This window comes from Arachis hypogaea, chromosome 17 (genome assembly GCF_003086295.3).
Source record: "Arachis hypogaea cultivar Tifrunner chromosome 17, arahy.Tifrunner.gnm2.J5K5, whole genome shotgun sequence".
Classification (NCBI taxonomy): domain Eukaryota; kingdom Viridiplantae; phylum Streptophyta; class Magnoliopsida; order Fabales; family Fabaceae; genus Arachis; species Arachis hypogaea.
In genome coordinates this window covers 42,790,219-42,800,490 of record NC_092052.1, presented here as the reverse complement: position 1 = coordinate 42,800,490, position 10,272 = coordinate 42,790,219, and the positions used below count along the sequence as shown (strand labels likewise).

The 10,272-nt window shown below is 34.4% G+C and overlaps 1 non-coding gene across 1 annotated transcript; it reads right to left on the bottom strand.

Annotated features, from left to right (window-relative positions):
• Positions 1–9,931: 9,931 nt before the first annotated feature.
• LOC112768600 (small nucleolar RNA R71) lies at positions 9,932–10,039 on the bottom strand. The gene has a single exon (XR_003186008.1). It is a non-coding gene; the product is annotated as a small nucleolar RNA R71 (small nucleolar RNA).
• Positions 10,040–10,272: the final 233 nt, after the last annotated feature.

Genomic DNA, 10,272 nt, shown 5'->3' with positions numbered 1-10,272 from the left:
ATCTAAGCCTCATCCATCTAAGTTTTAAGATTATCATTGTAAACACATCAACCTAATTCCATCTTCCAAATCAAAACCAACAACTTCTTGATTCGCCTGACTAAGACTTGCAAGATAACCATAGCTTGCTTCAAACCACAATCCTCGTGGGATCGACCCTGACTCACTCAGGTATTACTTGGACAACCCAGTGCACTTGCTAGTATAGCTGTACAAAATGTGGGGATTCGTGCACCACCAGGAGAGCCCGTAGTTCTTCTGATTTATGTTTTCCCTTTTGGATCCATAATGATTTTGGTGTTCTTGTATACACAAGTCAGAGACAAAGAAAAATGGGAGTCTCTGTGTCAAAGCCTAGAGGACTCCCACTGAGATACCTAAATATATATTTTTTTTAAATTCGAAAATAATTAGAAAAATTCGAAAATAAATAAAATGAAATAAAAATAACTTAGAAAATTCAAAAAATTAAAATAATTAGAAAGAAAAAGGTTTAAAATTTTTGAAATTCAAAAAGAAAGTAAAAGATAACACCAACTTTTGAAATTAAGATAGAACAAAATAAACAACTAACTAACAAGATTTGAAATTAAGATAGAAGATTTGAAAAGAAAAAGTCAAACAAGATAAGATAAGATTTGAAAATTTAAAGACTTTGAAATTCAAATCTGAAAGAAAGACTAAAGAAACACCAAACTTAAAATTAAAACTAGAAAAAGCAAACAATTAATTAAAAAGATTTGAAATTAAAAAGGCAATTTTCAAAAATTAAGGAAGAAATAGTCAAGATAAGATTTTAAAATTTAAAAATTAGAAAGAAAGAGTCAAGAGAAAGAAACAAGATAAAATAAGATTTGAGAATTAAGATAGGAGATTTGATTTTGAAAAGTTTTGAAAATTGGAAAGAGAAAGTCAAAGAGAGATTTTTGAATTTCAAAATTGAAAAAAGAGAAAAACTAACACAATACTAAACTTCTAAAATTTGAATTTTAAAAGAAAGATAAGATAACAGAATTTTAAAACCAAAGAAAAAGATAAGACAAAGATCAAAGAAGAAATGATAAGCAAGAAAATTAAATTTAAATAAAAAGGTTACTAACGGGACACCAAACTTTAAAATTTTGAAAAGAAATAAAGAGAAAATAGCAAACTTAAAATTTTGAAATTAAAAATAAGATAACTTAAATGAGAATGGAAAATCAAAAGATAAACAAGATATAGATCAAGTATCAAGAAAGATAAGATATGATTTGAAAATTTTAAATATTCCTAACAAGAAACACCAAACTTAAAATTTGAATTTAGATAAAGATAAGATAAAGATTCAAGATTTTATTTCAAAATTTCAAAAATTTAAAAGAAAGGATTTTAAAAATTTTTTGAAATTCAAAAAGAAGAAGAAAGAAAAAGAAAACACTAAACTTAAAAATTTTGAAATCAAATCACACTAATTTTCGAAAATCTAAAAGAAAAACTAAAATACACAAAACTTAAAAATTTTAGGATCAAATAAAATAAAACAAAAGGAAAATTTTGAATAAGAGAAAAGAAACAAAGAACAATTTTCAAGAATAAAGAAAAGGCAAATCAACAAAAATCAAAAGGACACCAAACTTAAAAATTGATACCAGTCTCAAACAAAAGATGATAAAAACGATAAATTTTTGAAAAATAATTTTTAAAGAACTTTCAAAAAATAACAAGAAAAGAAATTGAAAGAAAACTAGTAAAAAGTACTTGATCTAAGGAGTAAGATAACCTGTATTTTGTCAATCACGAACAATACCCGTCAACGAGGATTGTCGGATTGTTAGATTGAGGGTCGACCCCACGAGGATTGTCGGATTGAGCAATCTATGGTTATCTTGCAGATCTTAGTTAGAAGAATAGAAAGATAATTGTTGTTGTTGTAGGCACATAAATAAAACAATAAAGAGAAGATGTAGAAACAATGATAGGAAATCAGTTAAGGCCTCGAAGATGCTTGTTCTTCCGAATTAATACTTCTTACTGACTACTTTAACAATGAGTGATTCATTCAATAGCAAGGCTGTAAGTGATTAAGCTAGGGCCAGTGGTCATTAATCTCCTCTATCCAAACCAAATACCAAATCATTCGATCTGGAAGAGGGTGATGCTCACGCAATTCAATCTCTATTGATCCTTGATGAGCGGATAATTTATACATTTTTTGGCATTGTTTTTAGTATGTTTTTAGCATATTTTAGTTAGTTTTTATTAGTTTTTATTTAAAATTCAATTTTCTGGACTTTACTATGAGTTTGTGTATTTTTCTGTGATTTCAGGTATTTTCTGGCTGAAATTGAGGGACCTGAGCAAAAATCTGATTCAGAGGCTAAAAAGGACTGCAGATGTTGTTGGATTCTGACCTCCCTGCACTCGAATTGGATTTTCTGGAGCTACAGAAGCTCAATTGGTGCTCTCTCAATTGCGTTGAAAAGTAGACATCCAGGGCTTTCCAGCAATATATAATAGTTCATACTTTGCTCAAGATTTGATGGCCCCAACCAGCGTTCAAAGTCAGCATCAGAATTCCCAGCGTTAAACGCCAGAACTGGCACCAAAATGGGAGTTAAACGCCCAAACTGGCACAAAAGCTGGCGTTTAACTCCAGGAAAAGTCTCTACACGAAAATGCTTCAATTCTCAGCCCAAGCACACACCAAGTGGACCCGGAATTGGATATTTATGTCATTTACTCATTTCTGTAAACCCTAGGCTACTAGTTCTCTATAAATAGGACCTTTTGCTATTGTATTTTCAATCTTGGAATCTGAGTCTAATCTTTGAGTAGTTCTATGCTACCTTAGATCACGTTTTGGGGCTGGCCTCATGGCCATGCCTAGACCATGTTCTTATGTATTTTCAACGGTGGAGTTTCTACACACCATAGATTAAGGTGTGGAGCTCTGTTGTACCTCGAGTATCAATGCAATTACTATTGTTCTTCTATTCAATTCAGCTTGTTCTTGTTCTAAGATATCACTTGTTCTTCAACTTGATGAATGTGATGATCCGTGACACTCATCATCATTCTCACCTATGAACGTGTGCCTGATAACCACCTCCGTTCTACCTTCGATTGAGTGTTTATCTCTTGGATTCCTTAATCAGAATCTTCGTGGTATAAGCTAGAATTGATGGCGGCATTCTTAAGAATCCGGAAAGTCTAAACCTTGTTTGTGGTATTCCGAGTAGGATTCAAGGATTGAATGACTGTGACGAGCTTCAAACTCGTGATTGTGGGGCGTTAGTGACAGAAGCAAAAGAATCACTGGATTCTATTCCGACATGATCGAGAACCGACAGATGAATAGCCGTGCTGTGACAGAGTGCGTTGAACTTTTTCACTGAGAGGACGGGATTGTAGCCACTGACAATGGTGATGCCCAACATACATCTTGCAATGGAAAGGAGTAAGAAGGATTGGATGAAGACAGTAGAAAAGCAGAGAGACGGAAGGGACAAAGCATCTCCATACCCTTATATGAAATTCTCACCAATGAATTACATAAGTATCTCTATCTTTATTTTATGTTTTATTTATCTTTTAATCATTCATCATCCATAACCATTTGAATTTGCCTGACTGAGATTTACAAGATGACCATAGCTTGCTTCATACCAACAATCTCCGTGGAATCGACCCTTACTCGCGTAAGGTTTATTACTTGGACGACCCAGTGCACTTGCTGGTTAGTTGTGCGAAGTTGTGATAAAGAGTTGAGATTAAAATTGTGCGTACCATGTTGATGGCACCATTGATGATCACAATTTCGCCATACCAAGTTTTTGGCACCGTTGCCGGGGATTGTTCGAGTTTGGACAACTGACGGTTCATCTTGTTGCTTAGATTAAGTACTTTTTCTTTTTATTTTTCGAAAATTTTTTTTCAAAAATACAAAAAGATTTTCTATTTTGTTCTTCAGAGTTTTTAAGAATGAATTCTAGAGTTTCATGATGATTTGTTGAAGTCTGGCTGGTTGTGAAACCATGTCTAATCTTTTGGACCGAAGTTTCAACTTATCATCACAAGAGCTTGCTGATTTCTATCAATTTTGCTGTTGTTAGCAATGATCTGCTAAAGCTTGGCTGGCCATTGGCCATGTCTAGTGTTTTGGACTGGAGCTTTCATTGAAAGCTTGGCTGGCTAGTAAGCCATGTCTAATTCCTGGACCAGAGTCTTAGACTAGCATTGCAATGATTCCTGGAATTCTTATTAAAAATTTTGAATTTCTTCTATTTTCTTTTCCACTCAAGTTTCGAAAATCACAAAAAAATTATAAAATCACAAAAATAAAAAATATTTTATGTTTCTTATTTGAGTCTAGTATTAATTTTTAAGTTTGGTGTCAATTGCATGTTTCTATTTTTCTTGCATTTTTTTTTTGAAAATTACATGCATGTGTCTTCATTTATCTTCAAGTTGTTCTTGATGATTTCCTTGCTCTGATCTTTAAATTCTCTTGTTTAGTGTGTTTTGTTGTTTCTCATATACATTTTTACATTGTTATAGTCCTTAGTATACAAACTTTTAAGTTTGGCGTCCTTTTTGCATTGTTTATTTGATCTTAGTTGCATTTTTATTGTTTCTCATAAAAAAAAATTTCAAAAATATTTTTTAAAATTATGTCTTTTCAAGTCAATAATACAGAGAATTGAAGATTCAGAACAGTCAGCAGAGGAATCAAACAGAAAAAGCTGGGCGTTCAAAACGCCCAGTGAAGAAGGGAAACTGGCGTTTAAACGCCAGCCAGGGTACCTGGCTGGGCGTTTAACGCCCAAAAAGGTAGAGATTTGGGCGTTAAACGCAAGAATGGGCACCATTCTGGGCGTTTAACGCCAGGATGACACAAGAGGGAAGATTTTGTTTTTAATGCACATTTTTTTAAGTTTTCAAAATTTTTCAAAATCAAATCTTTTTCAAATCAAATCTTTTCAATCATATATTTTCAAAATCAATTTCTTTTTATTTTCAAAAATACTTGCTAACAATTAATGATTTGATTCAAAAATTTTAAGTATGTTGCCTTTTCTGCTGAGAAAGGTTTAATGTTTGAATCATATCTTTTCTTGTTAGCCAAGTAATTAATTTTAAAAATCAAATCTTTTTAAAATTGTTTTTCAATCATATCTTTTTAAAACCATAACTTTTCAATCATATCTTCTTAATCACATCTTTTTCAAAATTTAATTTTCAATCATATCTTTTTGAATTATAAATTCAAAATCTTTTTCAAAAAAATCACTTTATTTCTTTCCCAACTTCAAATTTCGAAAATCATTCATCAAGTTTTTAAAATTTTCTTTTAATTATTTCAAAATCTTTTTAATTTATTTTCGAAAATTCTTCCCCTATTCTCACATCCTTCTATTTAAGGACTAACACTCCTCCATTATCAATAATTCGAATTTTATCTCTCTTGATAAGTTCGAATTCTTCTACCTCCTCCTTCTATTCTTCTTTTCCTCTGACACCTCAAGGAATCTCTATACTGTGACATAGAGGATTCCATATTTTCTTGCTCTCTTCTCTTTCATATGAGCAGGAGCAAAGACAAAGGCATTCTTGTTGAGGCTGATCCTGAACCTGAAAGGACCTTAAAGCGAAAGCTAAGAGAAGCTAAGGCACAACTCTCTGTAGAGGACCTAACAGAAATCTTCAAACTAGAAGAAGACATGGCAGCCGAAAACAACAACAATGCCAACAATGCAAGGAAGGTGCTTGGTGAATTTACTGCACCTACTCCTGATTTCTATGGGAGAAGCATCTCAATCCCTGCCATTGGAGCAAACAACTTTGAGCTTAAGCCTCAATTAGTTTCTCTAATGCAACAGAATTGCAAGTTGTAACACCCCAACCTTCAAAACGTCATGATCGTACCAAAAGTAAGGCGTTACTAACCTGCTTTCCTTACTAACTATTTAATATTGAGCCTTTAGTTCGAACTCGCATTTCAATCTTTAATAAAATGCTATAAAGTTATTTATAACTCATAAAAATCATATATCAGACATCACCAATTAATAATAGTTACATAATTACTAATAATAATAAATCTTATACAAGTAAATCAAGATAGAACTCGGATACAATTTCTATCCCTCTGTATAGAATAAAAATCTTATTCAACAAGCGAGGGAACTCTATGAAGGTAACACTTCGCATAAATAAAGTCAATAATTGCCCGCAGATTCAAACTGAGTCTTCGGACCTATCATTGAAAGGGTGGAAGATTTTGGGGTGAGAACAAACCACACGTTCTCAGTAGGGATGGGAATACCATCAAAGTAAAGAAATACTTGCAAATAGAATTAATTCCATTACAAAGCAGTTTATTCTTAAAATAGCTTTTGAAGAAGTTTGGTGGAAGACTTATTTTAAAAGGTGTTTAAATAAAATTCTTTTAACTTATACATCAGAAGGATTAATAGCTTAAAGAAACAAAAGGACTAGAGACGTGCCTAGTAACTTTCTGTCTAACTTACTTCGCTCACTACTGTCCAAGTGGTACCATACATTAAAATACTCAAGCGACACCTAGTCTACCTGCCCCAACCTTCACTACCATAAACTATGAACCACTCTTCACGACCATAAACCATGAACCACCCTCTTCACGCCTCCACCGAAAAGGGTTTCTCAAATAAACACACACATACAAGACAAACAAAGAAAATCACAGATAGGATTCAAGTACAGCAAGCAAAACAAATAGCAGATAAACATGGCTAAGCAATTAGGCAAACCAAAACAACTGCACATTCAATCAAAACATACAAATGCATATGATGTATGCCTGTCCTATGGCTGATGAGGCTCATCTGTCGATTATCCAGCCAACCCGACAAGTCTGAATTGTACTTAGACTGTCCCCCGACGTGCATCCCCAAGAGTCTATGCATAGCTTTTTCTCAAATAATCAATATTGCTCAATGGGGGTAACATTCCCGGGAATTTATATAGTGCCCGGTCACACTTACGTCGTAGGGTCAACAGAGTATCGAGTTTTCAACCTGGTACACGTGGTGGCAAGCCACGACACTTAATCCAGGGAACCTTGTATCTCAGATATTTCAAATTCATAAGCCATGTGAATAATCCAAAGTTCATATCTCAACATTCTCAACATTCTCAAATCATAATCATTCATTAATTCCAATCTCATTTCCAAGTTCATTTCAAAACCATATTTCATTCATCACAAATCTTGCCATCAATATCATAACCAACGTCATCGACCTCAATCATCACCCCACAACACTATAATCAACCAGAATTATCATCAGATCTCAAGCAACCTAATTGTCACTAAATTTCACCTTAATTTTCAAGGACAACCCTCAAACAACTTACTAAATTCACCTCCAAACCAATACCACACATATTTCATCATATTTCTTAAAATAACTTTCTTCCTCTTAACTGCTATATTCAATTTCATTAACAACCTTAAACTCATCTTCCTATTCTCAAATCCTTAAATTCATACTCAATTTACTATTTTAAAGTATTTTACTAATTAATCAAATCTCATTTCATCATTAGAAAACAAATGAGTTTTAAAACCACAAGATAACCAAATCATAGAATCCAAGTCTCTTTAATAACCTTTAAAAACATTCAAAACATACTTCTCTTATTAAATATACTTAAATCAAAACCATCTTCGAAATTCTTAGGAAAATTTCGGTAGCACCTCCCCTAAAATTGGAGTTTGCCACCCATTACGGGTCCCCTCTTTTCAAATTCGGCTCAATCAAGACCAACATTTCGAATTAACATTTCCAAATCCATTTTTGCATAATCAATAAAAACCATTTTCAAACCAAGGCTCAAAATCAACATATTCAATCATTTTTTTTCTTTCCAGAAACTCAAAAAAAATGATAAATCAATAATCAATTCAGCCACAATTTCAATCACAGCAGAAAGTCATTGTCAGCACAGAAATTAATTCACTTGCATTAATCCACTAAACTCATCAGGTATTCAGCCCCAAAATATGTTAACTTTTAAACAAACCCCTACCTCAATTTAGTTGAACCAAACGTAACAACTCCCTTCTCTTTTCGTTTCATGGCAGCAGTGGCAACAAATCCACGACGGTAATGGTAGTTACAGCAGAATAGAGAATCCAAATTGAATAGGTATCGAAAGTGAACACAGCCCTGAGAATTTCAAAACAGGGCATATACTAGAATTAAATCAAAATAAGCGTGGTAATGAAAATAAAATGTGCAAATGGAACGTAATCAAGGAGAAGAGCAAACCAGAATTGAAATAGCAATATCAAATTCATCAATAGCAGCTCTAACAGTTTCCTGATGGCCTCAACACCACCATAATGGTCCTAACAACAAACAGGAAAACAGAATAGCAGTACTAAACAGAGACATAGGTTCCCTTAGCTAGAACAGGAGAAAGACAGAGGAACAAGATGGAACCAAGACAGGGATTAAAGCTTACAGTCTCAACAATGGAGGAATTGGGATCGAATCAGCCATTTCCATGACAGCTCTGGGAACACAGCAACGATTTTGATCCCAATTAACAGCAGTGGCGGCGGTGGCGTCTTCGACGGCGGTGGCTAGGGTTCCGATCGACGGCAGAAGCGGTGCGATGGAGCTGCCACGAAGCCCCCTGCTCTCTCTCCTATACACGTTTCCTTTCCCTCAGCTCAAATCGGTGGCGGATTCAACCCCATCGACGACGGCAAAGGCTCGTGCCTAGGACGACAACGGCAAGGCTCGAGGCACGATGGTGACTTTGCACAGCATGGCGGCGGAACGCAACTCCGACACCCCTCGCGAGCGCTCTCTCTCTTTCTACACCGCGGACCTTCTCTCCCTCCGACGTATCTCTCCTCATCTGTGGCGGCACAGCCGTGCTGACGCGACGGCGCTTGGCTCGGCGGCGACAACGGCGCGCGACGGTGGTGGCGGACCCTGCAGCGCCGGCCAGTTCCTTCCTTTCTTCCCTCTTCTTCTCCTCCGTTCCCCCCTGCTTTCTCGAATCTCCCTCTCTTCTCGGCTCCCTTTCTTCTTGCTTTTCTTTCTTTCTTTGGATTTTGCTGCTGCTATATGTTGTGTTGGTTAGTTTAATTTTGGAAGAAAGGGGAAATGGGTGAGGCGGCTGAAGGGAGTGGAAAAGTTAGGGTTAGTATTTTAGGAAGTATTTAACAAATTAGGGTTTAATTTGGGATAAAAGTGAAATTAAGAATTTTGGATAAATTGAGATTTGGTAAATTTTAATAAAATTAAAGTATATCGTATAAATTTGAAATATAATTTAATCTCTTAAAATTACTTTAAGAATACTACCTAATTATCAATTTACTAATAAGTTTTTAATCAAATACTCTAATTTAAAATTAGAAATAATATAATTTATTTTCTATTTATAAAAATTAAAGTATTAAATTATAAAATCTCAATTATTTAAATTAAATCATATAAAATTTTTGTTCTTTTACAACTGCTAAATTTTGTAATTTAATTATAGAAAATTATTCAATAATAATGAAATTAAGTAAAATTTTATGTTTTAATGATCAAAATCTGATTTAATTATTTTCGATGAAATAATTTCTGAAAATAAAATCTCTAATAAATAAATAGATTTGAAATTGGCTCATAGCAAAATTTTCCAAAATTTCTAGGTCTTACACAAGTTTCATGGACTTCCATTGGAAGATCCTCATCAGTTCTTAGCTGAATTCTTCCAAATCTGTAACACTGTCAAGACCAATGGGGTTGACCCTGAGGTCTACAGACTTATGCTTTTTCCTTTTGCTGTAAGATACAGAGCTAGGACATGGTTAGATTCACAACCTAAAGAAAGCCTGAACTCTTGGGAAAAGCTAGTCAATGCCTTCTTGGCAAAGTTCTTTCCACCTCAAAAATTGAGCAAGCTTAGAGTGGAAGTCCAAACCTTTAGACAGAAGGATGGTGAGTCCCTCTATGAAGCTTGGGAGAGATACAAGCAATTGATCAGAAGGTGCCCTTCTGACATGCTTTCAGAATGGAGCATCATAGGAATCTTCTATGATGGTCTGTCTGAACTATCCAAGATGTCATTGGATAGCTCTGCTGGAGGATCTCTTCATCTGAAGAAGACGCCTACAGAAGCTCAAAAACTCATTGAAATGGTTGCAAATAACCAATTCATGTACACCTCTGAAAGGAATCCTGTGAATAATGGGACAAGTCAGAAGAAAGGAGTTCTTGGGATTGACACTCTGAATGCCAT